The 20082-nt window shown below is 39.5% G+C and overlaps 1 long non-coding RNA gene across 4 annotated transcripts in view; it reads left to right on the top strand.

Annotated features, from left to right (window-relative positions):
• Window positions 1-962: 962 nt before the first annotated feature.
• Window positions 963-20082, top strand: part of LOC138049331 (uncharacterized) — a 50203-nt gene continuing 31083 nt past the window's right edge. For 2 of the 4 annotated variants that reach the window (XR_011132362.1, XR_011132363.1), the window contains exon 1: window positions 963-1120. This is a non-coding gene — a long non-coding RNA (uncharacterized lncRNA). Of the gene's footprint in view, window positions 1121-2251; window positions 2319-15427; window positions 15495-16265; window positions 16379-16823; window positions 17019-19858; window positions 19967-20082 lie in introns of those variants that run through there. The other 2 variants (XR_011132365.1, XR_011132364.1) reach the window with 2 other exon arrangements.

Below are 20082 nucleotides of genomic sequence, written 5' to 3'. Positions count from 1 at the left end.
CCACTTTATTCCGGTATACATGTATTCCGCCTTATTTGTGACTGTCATTCCAGTGTCATTCTGGCTCGTTTCGGTATATTCCAGTACCATTCTTGTTCATTCTGTCTCATTCCGGTGTCATTCCGCCACCTCATTCTGGCCTGGTTTATTCCGGTATATTCCGTTCCGTTCCTTTCCGTTCCGTTCCTGTGTTTAGACTAACCCCCACTATCCTTTGTGTTTGTCCTCTAAACCTCTCTTTCAAGCTGAATTTTAATTTATCAAAAAAGGCCAATTGATTCTTTTTTACCCTTAAAAAATGATGGAAAAATATTTCTCAAAAACATTTTTAATTAAAAAGTTTTGTAAAAGACTATGATGTTTCATCTCTAGGTGTACATGTAGCTAAACATTATTATTAAGTCAAAAAGTGTTTGTAAGACAGTATTGTGTGTAAATATGGGTGATTTAAAGAGGTTTAACTAAGGAAAAAGGTTTAGCCCTTTACGGATTCCATCTTGAAAGTGAAATGTAAATTAGGCTTTAGATTCTTAACAATGAACAGTTTTTTCGAAAACTATAGCTGTTGAGGAGTTTTAAAGTTAAAACAGTGTCAGGCATTTTGACATATCTGACTTTTTGCAAAGATCATACCTCCTTTCAAACTCATAAAAGATGATTGCTGAGCACAAAATTTCAGCAATTGGTCTAAGATATTATTTTCTTAAAAGACCACAACAAAAAAAAAACAATTACAGTTTTAGGAAAGTTTCAGAACAAACTTAATGAGGGTGTCGCACTGTGTACCTGACATACATTTGTAATCTGCATCACATTGTCCTTCTTCTCTGTGATAGTTATTAATTTTTCTATTATAATTGTTATTTAGTCTTAAGTTTCAGTTTGGTCAGCAAACTATTAAAAATCACATTGTACCTTCCAAGACCTCTAATTTTCATTTTTTTTCCATAACAATTCTCCAGCCAAGAATGGATTTAAAGTGATCAAGCCCGTCTGCCCAGACTAGCACTTTCCGTGCACGCTCAAAACTGCATTCACATTGGTACACCAGCTGTGCTTCTGGATTAAGCCCTCAACCCTACCTTGGAACAAATCTTTTTGAAGCAGACGTTTGTTTCGGGTAAGATAAACATTACAATTTTCATGACATACTTAATTTTTAACATGTCCAACTCTAGGACCACAATGATAGCACCCAAGCTCTCCCCCAATCACTCACCTATTACATATTTTATCAGCCTCGATCGACCTTAGTGCTTAACCCATTCAAACCTCAATCACCCAAGGATGCCCTCCATTGATGAGTAAAATCCTCTGGCGTTAAAAAGAGTAAAATCTATTTAGTGTCACTTGAAGGGCCTGGGGTCAGTGGGTCTAGGCTCAAGAAAATCGTCAGGGGATGAAATTCACGGTGTTGTGGCTGTCCTCTGTGAGAGTGTTCTTTCCAGCAGAAGTGGCGGGTGCGGCGTAATGTCTCTAAAAAAGCTTGTGGTGTATGAGGCCACCTAAGCAGAAACAGCCACAAGTCAAAAGGACTTTAATTTGCTGAGTACTGGGACATGTAGATGTAGATGCCACCACCAACTTTTGTGAAAGAGAAAAGTTAGAGCAGCATCTAGATCCAAAACAGCAAATTGAATGTTATATGCGCATGACTTAATCAGGAAACATTTGGACCTTGAAACCTAATGCACATGTTCAGTGCGCAAATTCCTTGTCGCAGGAGGATTTGAAGTAAAAATTTCTTAGGTTTTGATCGAGGCATTCAAATGAACACAAAAAAACAAAGAGTTGGTCATTTATTTGGGCCATTGAAGAGATAACTTTCCCACTCACTACTTCTCTCTTATTGGATCATTATTGCACACATCACTATTGTGTTTACTGGGATTGCGTCTATTGTTGCTGTGATGTATTATTTTGTCTCCATTGTTTTCTGAATCAGCCACAGTGATAGCTGAGAACTGACCTAACTTAATTAGCTTGCTTGCAACAGAAAGGTTTGAGTAAACTGAACATGTTACATGATGAATCTCACATACTCAGGGCATTTAATGTCCATACATAATATTATCTGAATGCTCTAGTGCCAGGCCCTTCAGCAGACATGTGGGGGCTAATCTTGCAAAGTGTCATTCAAATATCATGCTTTGTGATCTTTTCCAGGGTTGTCATTGATTAATTTGTCTTGGAAACACTGATATTTACTACAATGAATTTCAAAGGCGCTTTTTTGTCTTTCTTCAAAAGTTGACAAGGGAGCTTTGATGTGCTTGGTTTTTTTGTTTGATCATCCCAAATTCACCTCCACGTGCCATGTATGTATATTTTAATTATTTTTGTTTATTTCTCTTCATGTCACTGAAATATTTTTGTCAATCATCTTCTGCTGCTCACTGAAACTTTTCTTTCTTCATGACAACCAAGATTTTCAACCCACACTACCTTTCTGATTGTCTTCCTTTAGATTTAGATTTACATTTGAGGGATACAATTTGATTGGGTACCCTGTGAGGGTATCATGGGATAGTCTGTTGGTAGCAAGACTTTGTTCATGGTGTTGTTGGTGTGAGTGAGTTTATTTCAGATGAGTTTTTCATGGTAGCAGAGCAAGCAATTTGAGTTTTAGCTCTCTTGGATATGTACTAATGAGGATTTGATTACTGTGACAAGATGGCTGCTTCCACTTTTAAGAATCTGCCAATATTTGGACTGGGAGTTTCATATGAGATTTAGAAAAAGGAGTTGGAAATTTGGCGCCGAATGAGGGATGTGGACGAGAAGAAATGGGCACTTGCAGTGACTTTATCATTGCATGGACAGGCACGAGCAGAAGCAGTTGAAATTGATGTGGAAAAGTTGAGCGACCAAAATGGAATGCAAACTCTTACTGGTGAATTGGACAAGATATTTCTTCGGGAGTCTGTCGATGTAGCGTATGAAAACGACACCAAATTTGATAAATATCACAGAGAAGAAGGACAAGACATGTCCAGCTTCATCATCGAGTTTGAAAGGAGGTATGATCTTTGCAAAAAGTCAGATATGTCATTGCCCGATGCTGTTTTAAGTTTAAAACTCCTCGACAGTGCTGGTCTATCAGAAACGGATAGACAATTGGCTTTAACTGCAGCTACAGATTTAAAGTTTTTCTGGATGAAATCTGCACTTAAGCGAATTTTTGGAGGTTCATCACATTCAGACAGTCTTGTGGGTGGCGATGGTATCACAGTTAAGAAGGAAAATGGGTGCTATACAAAGTCTGGCAGTTCACATCATAGGTCAACTAGGAGATCTGGTTTTCCACCGCTCTAGCGGTGATAAAGGGCAGAAAATGAAGAATACCCAAAAGGGGACTAATCCAAAATGTGCAATACATGTATGTGGATCAGTTTTTCACTGGGTAAAGGACTGCCCACACAAGGAAGATGTTCATGAGGCTGTTTGTGAAAACCAAGAAGCAACAAGGGATTGTAATATAACTTTGCTTGCAAGAGATGTGGATCTCAGTGAAGTACTCATGTGTGAAGCCTTTTCTACCGCAGTTGTTGACACCGCTTGTACTAAAAACAGTCTGTGACCAACAATGGTTGAATATACCTACATTGATCTTCTAGATGATGATTAGAAATTGCAAGTCAAAAGAAAACCCAGTGATCGCCTCTTCAGATTTGGAGATGGCCAACAGGTCCAATCTGGACAACAAGTTTCCATCCCAGCTACAATAATAATTATTGGTGGTACAAAGTGCACCATTGAAACTGATGTTGTGCAAAGTAAGTTGCCTCTTTTGCTGAGCAAAAATTCCTTACAGAAGGCTCAAACTGTGTTAGATATGCACAGTGACACTGCACTAATGTTTGGTCAGCCAGTGCAACTGTTTCAAACATCTTCAGGCCATTATTTTGTTAATTTATTAAATAACGACAGGGAGTCACAGTTTTTGGCAAACCGGGTTTCAAGAACTCAAGATTTGGACATGCCATTTCAAACACAGTTATGCGCTGAACAGGAAACCCTTGAATCAGAAGTGCTTCAGGTGAATTAAATCAGTGACAAGGACAAACAAAGGAAGGAACTAATTAAAATTCACCAACAGTTTGGACATGCTGCAGACAAACTATTCTCTTGTTGAATGCAGGGGTGAGAGATTCAGGGCTGTTTGAAATGCTGAGGAAAGTGGTTAACAACCGTGAAACCTGTGCATTGTACAAGAAGACACCTCCAAAGCCAGCAGTTGGGCTTCCACTCGCTACAGATTTCAATCAAACTGTGGCTGTAGATTTACATGAGTTGGAGACAAATGTCTGGTATCTGCACATTATAGATGAGTTCACCAGATTCAGTGCAGGAGGTACATGTATTGTCAAGAGAAAGCTGCCAAATGTCTTTGTCCAAGAGTTCATCTCGAATTGGATAAGTATAAATATTCGGGTGTCCAAAGTCCTTGTTTAGTGATAATGGTGGTGAATTCAATAACAGTGAGACAAGAGACATCTGTGAAAATAGGAACATTGAGGTGATCACAACTGCTGCATATGCACCGTTTAGTAATGGTCTTTTGGAGAAGCACAATCATGTTCTAACCAACATACTTTTGAAAGTGAAACATGAGAAGAAATGCAACTGGGAGACAGCTTCAAAGTGGGCCTTAAATGCAAAGAACAGCTTAATTAATGTTCATGGTTTCAGTGCATATCAGCTAGTCTTTGGAAGAAATCCAAACTTACCGGCAAATTACATCAATCAGCTTCCTACCTTTGAGGGAACTACTTCTAGCAAAATTGTCGGTGAGAATGTCAGTGCTCTGTATGCTGCAAGGAAAGCTTTCATGGACGGTGAGTGTTCTGAAAAGATCAGGAGAGCCTTGAAGAAACAATTAAGTCCGCTCTTACACTGGTGTCAAGTATGTGATGGGTGACAAGGTGTATTACAAGAGGCCAGACAATGAAGAGTGGAAGGGACCTGGAAGAATTATTGGTCAAGATGGTAAGATAGTCTTTGTCAGACATGGTGGGGTTGTGGTCAGAGTACATGTGTGCTGGTTGCAAAAAGCTGGTGAGAGGCAGGATGCTGTGAGAAACATTAGTGAACTTCCTGGAGCCCAGCCAAAATCCAGTGGTGAGCCAGAGATGGACAGCCGAATTAATGGTGACTCGGAAGGTGATGATAATGTTGATACAGGAGCAAAGCTTCATCCACATTCCACACCAAACATAGCAGTGCAAGACCAAGAGTCAAATCCAGTTGACTCAAACAAGATCAGACCTGGGCAGTGCATCACCTTAAGTTTCAAAATGAAAATCATTCAGATAAAGAGGTTCAGACAGACCGTGATTGAATATGTAAGACAATGCTTGAATGTTGGAAGAGCGAGCCGAAACAACTTCAAGTATTTAGGCCTGGAACTGTGTCATAGGGATGAAAGTATTTTTGTCCACCAGGAAAGTTTTGCTTCAAGTTTGAACCCAATCAAACTGAGTAAGGCAAGGTCGCTTGAAAAGTATTCTGCAACCACTGATGAAGAAAGGCAAGAACTGTGCTCTAAAGTCGGACAGCTTCTATGGATTGCAAGACAAACCAGACCGGACATTATCTTCGATACAACCATTCGGGCTTCAAAGGTAAAGTCAGCTGATGTAAAAGACCTGTTAGATGCTAACAAAGTGATAAAAAGGGTGAAATCTGAAAATGTGAAACTGAAATCCCAGAATTTGGGAGAGAGAGACTTGCACCTATTAATATACAGTGATGCATCTCTTTGAACTACAGTGGATAATGGGTCCCAAGGAGGACAGATTGTGTTCCTGGTAGGGGAAGATGAGAGGTGCATCCCCATCTGTTGGAAATCCAAGAGAACTAGGAGAGTTGTACCCTGGCAGCTGAGACCTTGGCGATGGCCGATGGGATTGACCTTGGAGTTTTCTTGGCAACCTTGTTCTGTGAGGTGGCTTATGGTGTGGCAGACCCCCAGTTGCTACCTATAAAGTGTATAGCAGATTGCAAGTCTCTTTTGGATGCCATAAAGTCCAACAAATTGGTTAGCGAGAAGAGGTTATGTTTGGAGCTGTCAGCCATCAAGGAGAATTTGAGCAAAGGACATGTCACTGATGTTAAATGGGTTGAGGCTAATGAACAGCTTGGGGATGCCGTACTTCTGCATGATAATCCATAGGCTGTCCCGGTATACCGAGTCGAAAGCTTTCTCCCCGAAAAGATCATAAGGATAATACAGCTGTTTTATGTGGATTTCCAATGTGCTGAAGAGAACCAAGGAGAGAGAGGTGAATGGCTCAATATTAAGACCGGTGTAAAACAAGGCTGCAACATGTCTGGATTCCTCTTTCTTATAGTGATGGAGTGGATAATGAGAAGAACTGTTGGCAAGGGGGAAAATGGCATAAGATGGAGACTTACAGCAAAACTGGATGACCTAGATTTTGCAGATGACGTAGCATTACTATCCTTGTTAAGAAATCAAATGCAAGAGAAAACCTCAAGAATGGACAGGGAAGCCAAAAGGGTCAGCCTAAAAGTAAACCTTGACAAGACCAACCTCATACGAATCAATGCGAAGAATCAAGCACCTATCAGCATAGTGGGTAAAAACATCAAAGAAGTAGAGGAGTTTACCTATCTTGGCGTTAAAGTCAATAAAGAAGGAGGTGGGATGGACGACTTACAGAACAGACTTTCAAAGGCAAGAGGGACATATATTAGGCTAATTAAGATCTGGAACTCCAAGAGCATCTCAAAGAGAACGTAGATGAAACTGTACAAGACCTTCGTCTTGCCTGTCTTGATGTATGGATGTGAGACCTGGAAAATCACCAAGAGCGATGAACACGTTCTCAACGTGTTTTAAATCAAATACCTCCGGAAGATTCACAGCATACGTTGGCAAGATCACATCACCACCAAAGAGTTACTAGCCAGGGCGGAAATGTCACCAGTGAGTCCGGAGGAAAAGAGAAGAAGGTGGAAGTTCATTGGCGAGCGATACAAGGACGGCGTTAAATTGGAGACCAGAGGGAAAAAGACCAAAGACAACGTGGAGAAGGACCGTAGAGAGGGAGATGAAAGAAAGAGGGTGGGGTTCGTGGGACAAGGTGTGGGGCGTTGCAGTAGACAGACAGACATGGAAAGCTTCTGTGGAGGCCCTATGTGCCACCTAGCACGCAGAGGATAGGTAACAGGTAATGAACAGCTTGTCGATTGCCTAACATGGATCCTCTCCAATTAAATTGTTTAACATCTTTGAGAGTGGCAAGCTAGCATGAAATAGACACTGAAAAAAACAATGCACTTTAAAGGAAAACTGTTGAGTTTATTCACAAGCTTTTGATACAAGTGTTTAACTGTTGCTAAAAAATAATAATAATAATTTAAAAGTAGATGAGTTCTGATTGGGTACCCTGTAAGAATTGCAGGGTATCATGGGATAGTCTTTTGGCAGCAAGACATTCTTCAAGGTGTTGTTGTTGGTGAGAGCGAGTTTATTTCAGATGAGTTTTTCAAGTTAAGCTAGTTATCTTGTTCAAAAAATGACTTCAATTCCTTAAAATTTGAATGTACTTCCTCTTTTTTCCTTTTTCTTAAGCCATGCACTAGATTTTGTGGGGAGGCACGGTGACCTCATGGTTAGTGCACTCAACTCCAGATCCAGTGGTCCTGGTTCTGGTCCTTGCATGGCGGGGACATTGTGTTGCACTCTTCGGCAAGACACTTTACTCTCACTGTGCCTCTCTCCGCCCAGGTGTATAAATGGGTACCGGTGAATTTAATGCCGAGGGTAACTCTGTGATGGGCTGGCATCCCATCCAGGGGGGAGTAGAAATACTCCTAGTCGCTTCATGCTACAGAAACCGCAGATAAACACCGGCCTGATGGGCCTTCTAGGCTCTTAGCAGACTTAACCATGCACTAGCTTTATATGATTGATTGATTTCTAAGAAATTTTGTTATATGATACAGTTCTTAAATTTTTAGTTATCATTGATTATTATTGTCTTCAAAGTCATTATAATTGTTTAATTGCCATTATCAGTGTTTGTTATCATTATGCATCATTGTCTATATCGTCTTCATCGTTTTCATCATCATGACTATATACCAACACCAATACCAATAAGTTTCCCAAAAATTTGGGCTGATATAACTTATAATTATTTGCCCGATATCTTGTCGTAGGCGTCTTGAAGCTAGCATGTAAATGAACTTACTTTGCTCCCATGATTTCAATGCCTTCAACCGAGTTATGATACTTTTTAAAAAACGCAAGTGTTCCGCGCGTTTTTGCTTTTGTTCCTGTAATCAACGTGGGAACAAGTGAACTGAGCACTTAAAGGAACCCAAATCTGCTTAATTGAGAACCGAAGTTCCTCGTCGTAGCAATTCGGAACTCAAATTTCCTATTACTTCAAAGGAATTCCATGTTCCTTTTTCATCTCTTAAGGAACAATACGTCCTTTTTCGTGTGGTCCATTTTTCCTTTTTGTTCTCTTTCACAACAAAAGAGAACATTTGTTCCTGTTTTAATCATTCCCTAAAATTGAAGAAGAATTCATTGTTCCTATTATTGAACATAAAATTGCATTGTCCTTGACAAATTAAAAAGGAACAGGTGTTCCGACAAAGGCTGTTCTGCTTTGCGATTGTTCCTATCTACCTGCTATCAGTTCCCATTAGAGTTACAAATGAAGAACTGGAGTTGTCCTTTGCAACAAAATTCCTTGCAGTTTATCAAGGTTAAAGGCTCACTGCCAATGACCTACATTTACCAGTATTTAACTGTTGAAATGGTGCACTCAGCAAAGAACAACCATGGGTTTGTCGATCAGAAAATGTTTTAAATCACTGGAAAATATAGCTTTGACTCTCTTTTCCTTACCGATACAGGCACGTAGGTGTTAGATGGCTACATTGACCATATTCGGCCTAACCTTAAACCAACTTGTCACAAGAAATGTCGGCCAACACAACAAACTTGACAAGCTGATGAGCAAGTAATTGGCGTTTGACGCGATCAGAAAATATGTTCACCCTACTCGTTACCGACAAATACAATGTAGTGGAGATGTCTTGCTCCAAGAAATGTAATAGTAAATAAGGCCCAGGGCACAATTTCCGAGGATCAGAAACATAGTTCTATTGTGGCAAGAGTGCATTATCAGAAGCAAAGATCCCGTAAGGTGACAACCAAGGCGCACAAATATTTGGAATCACTTAATGGCGAGAAGGGCTCTGAGTTAGAAATAGATCTCCGATCAAGACTTTCAGACAAACCTGCGTCCTCGCCTGAAAAAGAAGAAAATAAATATGGGTCGATCCCTGAAGAAGACAACATGTTCATTACGGCCACTAAGTTGAAAAGCCAGAATCAGGCTTTGAAAAAACACCCAATTCTTCCAAAGGAAGGAAAATTCTACTATTCACTCCTGAAGATAAGTATCTGAAGATGGGACTTGAACGTGGGTTCGGAAACTGGACAGCTATTCTTAGAAATCCAGATTTTCGTTTTCAAAAGGGACGGAAACAAAACTCTCTTTTAAATCTCGCAACCAGAAAATTTACCTGGAAATGTAAACCATAGCAAAAAAGGTAAGTTGTTATGAAGGGTGGAAGAATCACAGCTAATTTTTGGTCAAGCATAGTGTTTAAATACAGCAGAAATGACATTTTCATTTCAATACTTAAATAAACTGGAAGAAACGATTTTCTCTCCTTTCGGTTTAGAAAGTAAATTGAGCAAGATCTTTGCAATCATTTCTTGAACTGTGCAGATCAAGACGTAATAAACAAAAACTCCTTAAATGACATACATGTACACTCTTTTCTTTTCTCATTTCAAAGGCACTGAATATTCACTTGATGTAGAATTGATTGATTTTAGCCCTTTCACTCTAAAAACAAGTATTGGGGTGCAGGGATGGCGCAGTGGTGAGAGCACTCGCCTCCCACCACTGTGGCCCGGGTTCAATTCCCAGACTCAGCGTCATATGTGGGTTAAGTTTGTTGGTTCTCTACTTTGCACCGGGAGGTTTTGTCCAGGTACTCCGGTTTCCCCTCTCCTCAAAAACCAACATTCCTTTGATTTGCGTTAACTTGTTAATTTCAATTTACAGTGTCCCCGATTAGTGCTCTTCGGCGCTAGAAGATTAGACACTTAAATAATTTGGTTGGAAAAAGTTTGTAATTCTACCCTTTTTCGGTACTGGCGTATTTGTCTGCGATGAACGTTTTCTTGAATGACGTTTCTGGCTGTGTTGAAGGTGTGATAAAAATATCCTTTTCTGGCTTAAAAAACGGGTATGACATAGTGCCCACATGCTTGTAACTCGTTCAGCTTGGTTACTGTAGTGTATGTCCATATTTGGTATTTCCTTATTTGGAAGTGAACATACAGTTACAGGATATCCACTTCATCTCTAAGGCTCTTTTTGTTCTTTCCATAATGACAAGTCTTGCTAGCCCGGGTAATTCGTCCCTCTTAAAGTTCAACTTGAGTGCTTCAACAGTGACCCCATCATGAACAGCTGTAATGCAAAGTGTGTTTTAGACCCAAATCTGTTGCTGTCTCCTCTTGCTCTTGTAGCTGCCGAAGTTCTTTCTCCTTTTCCCACACCCATGCATTCTCAAAGTACTTCAACGCTTTATCGTGCAAATTCCTCTGTTCTTCTTCTTTCTTTCTTGTGAAATATTCGTCCCTTCCATGCTAAATTCTCGGATGGAACAGGCCCTCCACATTCTCTAGTAAATGAGTGGGGTCTTGTCGGATCATCCTGAGCGAGATCCTGTGTTGTCTCGTCTCAAGCAGTATGTGCTCTCTGGCTTGTTGTGCTTCACTCTCTCTCCTTGGCGGCACGCCTGACTCCAGGAAATTTTGAGTCCCAGCTGCCTCTCTTTTATACTGCTGCATGGCTGGTGATTTGAAAGTTCCGATATCTTGTAAAGATGCCTCTCCCAAGTGTCAGAAGCAGTCGATGTGGTTTCACTTTCTTCACTCTCCTCCTTGATATTAGCGTCTTATGTGTTCGTGTCCTGTTCTTTGTGTGCGCTGTCCTCCTTCTTGCTATCACTTTCTTCCAGCTCAAAGGCTTTTATTCTTTGCCTCTCCTTTTCATCAAATTGCGTCTAGTTGTGAGCTGGTTCACGACATCGGTGGGGGGAGTGCTTCTCTTGGAGTCTGTGCTATTCCACACACCCATACAATACAATCCATAGCATTGGACCATAAGAACTCTTGCACTCCTGCTACACGAGGTAATCTAAGGGTTTTGAAAAAGAATTTCTTCAAGCATAGGTTCAAGGCATGTTGATTTCGCAGCAACCGCAGATTGTGAGAAAAGGACTTGTCCACTTTGGTCTGAATGAACTGGTTGTTGTGATTTTTTAGAGTGTTGCACAACAGTTCACAATATTCCTCTTCATTGCCTTTTTTACAGACTGGCAGTGCCTTTGCTGTTACTTCCATCCCGGTCTGTAACAGTGCTCAATGCAACGGGATAGTCAAGATGCGCTTACCATTCGTTTGGGAGATTGCATGGCAATCTGATAAGAGATTGCCGGCCAATATTTTTCTTGGAAGTTCCATGTTCTGATCGTCGTCCTCTTGCTCTTGGCTGCTTCCCTCTGACTTTTTCTTTGCTTCATTTCTCTAGCACTGCAATAGAGGAGAAAAAAACGCAACTCCTTTCATCTGTTTAATCTTTTCGTCGCATTTTCCTCTCTTCTGGCATGTGTTTAACCACAGATCCTTATATGACATTCCCACGTTCTTAGAACAGGATAGTTTAGCGGAGAGTAGAGAAAGTTTCCTTCCACAGCGGGTAATACCTTGCTGACGAGAACACTATGGATGCCCTAAAATTGATACATGTAGCAGGTTTAAGAAATAGATTGAGTGACAGTATATCACTAAAACTGGTTCAGAGATTCTTTAGGAAAATCGCAGCTTGCAAACAGATGCACTTTAGAAATATTATTAACTGGTTACGAGTCCTTAAGGATGCAACATTAATTTTCACTCAAGACCAAGGCCCACACATTTACCCAATAAGGTTGTTAGTTTTCAGCACTTGCTTCTTTAGTAAGACTCCATATTGCAAGAAGAAGGTACATTGCAAACAAAAATGGAAGTTAAACGACCGTACAAATGTTGAAAAAGTGTTGACGGGCCTGCCTGACTCCTGCCGTTCACAAGCGATTCTAAAATCTGTGCCTTCAAAGTTTAGCTCTGACTAAGGTGTCTTTTAACGACTTTCCTTTGCGATATGATAGTATAGGTGGCTCCTTAAATACTTCTCTAAGGTGCGGTTGATTTTGAATAAGGTGCCATTTCCCCATAAATATGTTCTTGAGGTTAGGTAAAGCCCAGTGGTATTGTGTAACAAAAGGCAATATTTTCTTTTGTGTGCTGTTGTCTTTGTTTTCAAGTGACCTCTCTCTATCTGTGAAGTTAACTTCAATCAGATAGGAATTTTTCTGAAAATTTATTTGGGTATCCTCTATTCTTGAGACATGTTTTGAAACTCTTCATGTTATTATTAAAGTACATCACGGTTGATGAATTTGTTTAAGGAGGCGTAGCGCTTCTCCTTGTATGAATCCTTTCTTAACGCCAAGTGGATGACATGAATAAAAATTCGCGTATTGAAAGGTCTCTGTCCGTTTGTAATGTGTTTGCACATCAAGAGTGGATTCTCTATTGAATCTCTCACCTTTGTACACTGTTGTGTCTAAGAATGTAATTTCTGAGCCTGATATTTCAGCCGTAAATTTGATTGTATCGCGGTAGTTTGCCCTTTGCACAAAATTTTCTATATTGTCTTCGGTTGTGTCCCACAGACAGAAGACATCATCAATGTATCTCTTCCAAACTAGTGGTTTAATTTTGCTCCTGCTGATAATGCCTTTTTCTATTTTTGCTATGAAAATGTGAGCAAAAGCTACAGCCATTTTGGTTACCATTGCTGTTCCGTGGGTTTGCAAATAATGTCGTCCATTGAATTACAATGAATTCTCTTTTAGTATCAGGCAAAGGATTTGCCTCAAGAACTTAGTAGGGATTGGTAAATGGTTTTGATAGAAGTCTTCAGTGGTACGCTTTGCATACAGTCGCAATCCCTTCTTCTTGAGGTATATTCGTGTATAAGTTAGTTACGACCATTGAGGCAAGGATTGCGTTCCGTGGCAGTTTCGTTTTCTCAATGAAGTTTATAAAGTCTGTTGAATCTTTTGGATAAGATTCTTGTTGTTGCGCTATCGGCTGTATGAGGCGGTCAACGAGGCATGAAATTCTTTCTGTAGGGCCGTCACACCCAGATATTATAGGTCTACCAACTAGTGTAGGCTTGTGAATCTTTGTTAGTGTATAGAATTCTGGAATTCTCGGTGGGTTTGGTGTTTGGGAGAGCCATTTTGCAGTCATTTCGTCAATGTGGCTTTCTGTAAGCATAACGTTATTATTATTTTTATTTTCTCAGCTGTTTCGTCAGCCATCAGTTTATCTAAGGGCTTTTAGTTGTCAAGATCGTTCAACAGAACTTGCCCCTCTGTAATTTATTCTTCTCTGCTCATTATTACAGTTGTGGTTCCTTTGTCGGCTTTCTTCACAATGATAGTTTCGTCATGTAATAGGTCCTTCAATGCATGCCTTTCACCAGGTGATACCTTACATACCTTATTCTTGAGCTGCCTTCCTGTTGCTGTGGCCATGAGTAACACTGAATGAAACTGAGAATGAAGCACTTTTCCGTCAATGGCTGCATTGCCGAAGTTCCTCAGTGAGGTCTTTTGTTTTCGATAAATTCCAACTGGTAAAAAGCTAACTATGGTCCAAAAAATCGAAAAAATGCCAGGGTAATTTACAGCCTTTGGAAGTCGCAAACAAATACTTTGATGATAGCTACAATGCAGAAGTTCTGCAGATTGATGATTATAAGCTGCATTGCGAAAGTTCTTTAGTGTGACTGTTTGTTTTCCGTAAATTCCAAGTGGTAAAAAGTCAGTCATGGTTCAAAAAATCGAAATAAATTCCAGGGCAATTTACAATATTACTTGAAGTCACTAACAAATAGTTTGGTGAGAGCTGCATTGTTCCTTAGTGTGGACGTTTGTTTGTTTTCACCAAATCAGCCATATGTATGGTGCAAAAAATCGAAAAAATGGCAGAGCAATTTACAATTATTCGAAGTTGCCAACAAATAGTTCAATGATAGGTGCATTTTCAAAGTTCTTTAGTGTCGCCGTTTGTTTTCAATAAATTCCAACTAGCAAAAAATAAAAAATTGGTGCCAAAAAACAAAAACAAAAATGCCATTATCATTGTTATTAATCAGTAGTGTTATAAACAATAATAATCTTATTTATAATAATCCAAGGAATAGCACTGTAAGTTCTGTCCCGTTGTATCCACCCACCTCCGTCTCACTTGAAACTCTTTCAGATCTATTTCAAGAAAGTCTAAAAGATCAAAAGTTCAACGGGGAAAACAGAGAAAGCGGGGAAAATTACCAGCTCCCAACGTTAGTGGTTTCATAGCTCAGTTGGTTGGAGCGTTGCACCGGTATCGCAAGGTCACGGGTTCAAACCCCGTTCAAGTCCTGAATTTTTTAGGCTTCTCTACGCAATTGCAAAAATTGAATTCATAACTGCGAGGATCATAGCTTCATTTGATTTCATATCTGCAGTTCATATATGATCCATTTCATATATCATTTCATCATTGATTCATTCCTCACTGGAACATTAGAACCCACAAATGACCAGCTCCCAACGTCAGTGCATGGCTTCATAGCTCAGTTGGTTAGAGTGTCGCACTGGTTATCGCAAGGTCACGGGTTCGAACCCCCTTGAAGTCATGAAATTTTCAGTCTTCTCTATGCAATTTCAAAAAATGCATTCAAAACTGCGAGGATAATAGCTTCACTTGATGTACAGTATTGTTTCTCAAAATTAGGCTCCATTTTTGCAATTGGTCTATTTGTCAAAGCAGATTACATTTAATGTAATCATGAGTTCTTGTAACGCTGTCTTGCACTAGCTGTAATTGTAACAGAGAAGGATTTTGTGAAGGCAAATGACCGTAGTCAAGTTAGTACAATGATGGTGGTGGTCTGCACCGTGTTGTAAAACCTGCTTTGGCAAATAGACCATTTGCAAAAATGCAGCCTAATTTTGAGAAGCAATAAACATTCTTTGGCACCAGTGCGCTAATGCACTGGGGATCCTTCCTAAGATAAGAGACTACCTGTTGCTTTTCTTCCCCCAGCTGATAATGGTACAAAGGAGTAATTAAGAGGGGGAGGCTGACATCAATGGTGTACCAGCTAGGGTAGGGTAACATCGATATATGTACGTGTACCAGTTGCTTCATGTTACATGTGAGCTTTTAATCTTACATAACATTTTCCTTCCTTTACTTTAGGAACGTCCTTCCAAGCTTGGCATTCCTTGGCTCAATTAACACACCTGGCACACTTGCTGTGATGGAGGTGCATGCCAGTTTTACCATGATTTATCGTAACTCTTTTGCTTATGCTAATTTAGAAACTTGACACGCGGTGTATTTGTAAGAATCGATAACTTCATCCTGTTCTTGATAAGGAAGTCCTGCGAAGTCCAAAATTAATAGACTATTTCAACGATTTGGCAGCCTTTTTTTAATTCTATTGTTTAACCCATTGACAACTAAAATACTTAGTCTGGCCGGTTTGGGTGTTAAAGGGTTAAAAGGAAATTATAAGATACTCAGGGGGCAAATTAATAGTTATTCGCCCCCTGAGCACCCTATAACAACTATTGGAACAATACGATTGAGAATGGTAGCCATATCGTGGAAAAAGTGTATTCAAACATCACCTTTTTTAGAATACAAGTTGCCTAGCAACATGTATAAATTAGTGTAAACTGAGGCACATGACTTTGTAGAGCGTGCAGACCAGTGGGACACATTGCCAATTCTGGACCTAGATAAATGACCTTGCTCTCCAGTGAATTCTAGTAGTTAAATGGGACAGGTTGTAGGTTCAATTCCTGCCTAGGACTTAAATTTTTTAGTTGCCCTTTCGCACGTTGCCAAGCAATTTGTATTGTGTCCTACTCACGAGCGCATTACATCTTTCCGCCATATCATGTAAAAAAACTAGCACCTTTTTGTGTTTATTTCAAACCGATTTTGCGGATTGCAAAAGATGATAAAATAACAATAAGGACCTCTAATATTTAATGCCTTTTTTGTTGTACATGTAAATGCAAACTCTTAGGTGTGTGTCCATCAGCTATAAATTAAACGCTCTGCAGCGCAGATGAAACTGGGGACAGAGTTTAGCGCCATTAAGGTGCGGAATTGCAGAAAATCACCTTGTCTCCGAAATAAGTGAATTTCAACATCACTTTTTTTTTTTCATATTTTTGGATGTGAACGTCATGAATAATTGTGACATGTTATGGGTGCCCTATTGTTATGGTTGCCCTATTATACAAAACCTCAGAACAATAGGGTGACCGTAACGTGTCAGAGTTGTCCAAATGGCGGTGCCCGGGAAAACTGCTGGCGTAAAAATCTGTTCTTCTTAAGATGACACCCAAAAAGTATCAGGGTTTTTAAGGAACAGGGTCCTGTTGTGCTTGGCCAAGTAACCTTGATAATCACTGCTATTATTTCCATTAATTATTACTCTAATTATAATGGTTCTTATCATTATCATTATCATTATTATTACCATTAATTATAATTAATTTATTAAGTAAGTACAAGTTTTGCCCCAGATTGATCGTCATGCTGGTACTGATCTGTTGTTCGTTTAATGTCCATTAAACAGTATGAGTTCAACGACTTGGATTGAGGGAGTGCTCTGGGCAATTTAAAGATGTTCTTAGCAGAAGGAAAGAATCCGTTTATCACTGGCCTGGTAAAAAGGTTTGATCTCTAAAATGGCAGTTGCAACTATTCTTGAGGAGATTGTAAAGGTGCATTGACGCCCATAGCAAAAGCAGAACAGAATGGATTCAATGGAGTGAGTGTTATCTGCTTCGTAACACATCCATGATTCCTTCATGGAATGCATAAAAAGTAACTGTTTCTTTTCATAAGTTATGAGAGATTTTTTTATCTGTTCAGTCCCAATTTTGCTGTCATGAAACACGCCTTTAGCAGTGCACAAACCAGTTTCAGCACCTTTAAGAAACTGTACTATTTAGATTGATTGGATGTACACAACTGTTCCATGTAACAGCAATACTATGGTACCACATAAAACACCAATAAATAAACCCTATTTCTTGTTGTAAGCACTTAGATCTAAAAAATATATAATTATTTGTTGACTCCTAATTTTACTGCTGGAAAGTGATTATTAAGCTAAGATTAAAGTCTGCAAAGTTAAAAAAATTCTCTAGAGCAGATTCACGGCTACCTTCACAGTTGGGAAATTTTAAGGTGGCCCTCAACCCACTCAAGAAAATTTTATTAACTTTCTAGCGGATTTAACCTTGCCTGGTAATAACTTCCCAGCAGCAGAACTGGGAGTTACCAAGTTTGTGTTTGATTGAAGCATTTGAAGACAAATGCATGACACCATGCAAAAAACGTCTTTTTAGCTGTAATAATTATTGGTGCTTCATATGATACCGTAACATTTCTGATACGTGGAACTGTGTTTTAGGTTACATCCTTCTACAGCTGTAATTAATTAAGACCTTTCCTTTAAAATTGTTGAAACTGGTTTCAGCCATCTTAAAGTGCACCTAAACTTTAAAATGTTTCATTTCTAATATAAATTTCCCCATCTAAAGCAAACATATGACACCATTGTTACCCAGACTTTTGCTTTCTCTGTACTGTACTGTAAGCCACATAAACTTGGCAGAACTAGCATTAATTTGGACCCACGACTGTGATGTGAAGACATGGGTCTATTCTTGATTTTACATCACAAAAGGCTTGCATTCCTGTGTTTAAAGAAATTTTCCATTGCAAAGCAGTTTGTGACGTAAAATCGAGAATGGACCCATGCCTCTCGCAACATAGTTGTGGGTCCAAATTACGGCTAGTTTTGATAACTTTGCGTGTCTTGCCCGGCAGATAAAAAACGTGAATTTGAGGTAAGAATTGTAAAACAAGTTTGCTTGTGGGAGGGAGATTAATATTTTAGCCAAAAATATTTGAGATAGGGTACACTTTGAAGTGCACCTAACCCAAAGAAATTTATCGTAGATGCGTTGTTGGGGAGAAGACATTTAAGGTGGCTTACTACAGTTTTGCGAAGGAAAAGATCAAGATTTTTAAATCTGTGAAATAATTGTAACTTTACTTAACAAATAAATGCAAATTAGGGGAAAGTGCTAAATATAGTGACCAAGCTTCTGGAGAGGGGACTAGAAACTAGACATTTCCAAGGCCTTTTTCTAAAAAATAGTCGTACGACCAGAGTTAAAATTTCAGGAATTAGTAATTAAAACAATATGAAACCAAACCTGTCTGACAGATTTAACTATTTATTTCTGTACATGATTATTTTTTCTCGCTAAGGAAATCCTGAAATTTTAAGGAGGGGTCGTACAGCTACAATCCTGGTCAAAACTGTCGGGACAATTCGTGCTTTTCCCCCTCCCCCCATTACAATGTTGATTTTTCACGGTCTCCAAAATCAAGATCCATTCATTGATCGCTGGCATGTGTCAACATTGTCTGGGGAAGGGGGGCGGAAAAAGGAAGCAAAAGAAGAACAAACGTTGCTCATATAAGGATGGAAGCGTGTACAGTAAATTCTCTGCTTTTCGCCCAAAATTTGACAAGTGTCCCGAAGTGTTTAGACCAGTATTGTAGTTTTTGGGGAAAAAGCCTTTGAAATGTCTAGTTTCCAGTCCCCCTCTAGGAGTTCAGTCACTATATTTAACATTTCCCCCTGATTTGCATTTATTTGTTAGGTAAAATGACTAACACTTCAGAAGAGACATCCTCTTGCCTTAATTTCACAGATTTCAAAGTCTTGATTTTTTCCTTCGGAAAACTGTCGTAAGCCACCTTTTAAAGAAGGTCATGGCATCACGAGAATGCTCTCAGTTTTATTTTCCTTTTTGACAGTCAAGTAAGAATGTGATCTTCGCAAGGTATGTGCATGGAACACGAAATAACGTCGCAAGGATCGCATTGTTGTGAGACAAGAAAAACGAAACTGTGACTGCTTGTACTATGTAATGAAACAAGAGTGAATTAGATAAGAGTGTTCTTATAGCATGGGTGGGCTCTCCAGCACAGTCACAAATGAGTATTTTTTGAATACCCTAGAAAACACATGGCAGAAGCAGTCACACATGACGTGGCTTCTGCTGATTGGTTAAAGTGGTGGCCCTTTGTTTGTTTTTGCACATAAAGTGCATCTAAAAATAAGTCCATTTGTGACTGTGCTGATTGAGGAACACTCTTTTCTAATTCACCCTTGAATGAACTCAAGAAGTTGGACAAGCTTTAACACTGTTTTACGGCTTTATTTGATATGTTTCAGTAAGGAGCAAGGGTGGCACAGTCGGCTAGTGCGTGGCCTTGGTGCAAAGGTCCCGAGTTTGCTCCCTGAATCTCACATCCTTATTTCGACTTCTTTTCTTTCAGTGTAGCCTAAGTAGCTTTAAATACCCTTAAAATGGAGCACTGATGGAAAGTGGGGGGTAAAATGAGCGCACCGTCGGCTTCCTGGGAGAGTACTCTCTAGAGAGTAAAGGAACTTCCGACGTTAAATAATGTGTACCTTTACCTTTACCTAATAGGAGATCACGCACTAAGCACAATATCACTTGCATAGTTAAGAACTGGAACTCAGGGGTTTTTGTATGTTTATTATTTGTTTCTTTTCCACAGATCACATATGGAGGACCAGGGACCAGGGACCATATGGGATCAGCAGTGCCTGACGACCATTCTTGGAAGATTCTTCTTGCCCAAGATTCTTGACGTTTTCTAGACCAGGTGGGAATATAAATGGTATCAATTTTTTGATTTACCTTTTCCACTTTATTTATTCTCCATTGTGTTGTCTTTAGAACCTTTTGATTGAATTCACTTTTCATTCGCTTTGAAAGACA

This window comes from Montipora capricornis, chromosome 5, assembly GCF_036669925.1.
Source record: "Montipora capricornis isolate CH-2021 chromosome 5, ASM3666992v2, whole genome shotgun sequence".
Taxonomy (NCBI): Eukaryota; Metazoa; Cnidaria; class Anthozoa; order Scleractinia; family Acroporidae; genus Montipora; species Montipora capricornis.
This window is presented reverse-complemented; position numbering and strand designations above follow the sequence as displayed.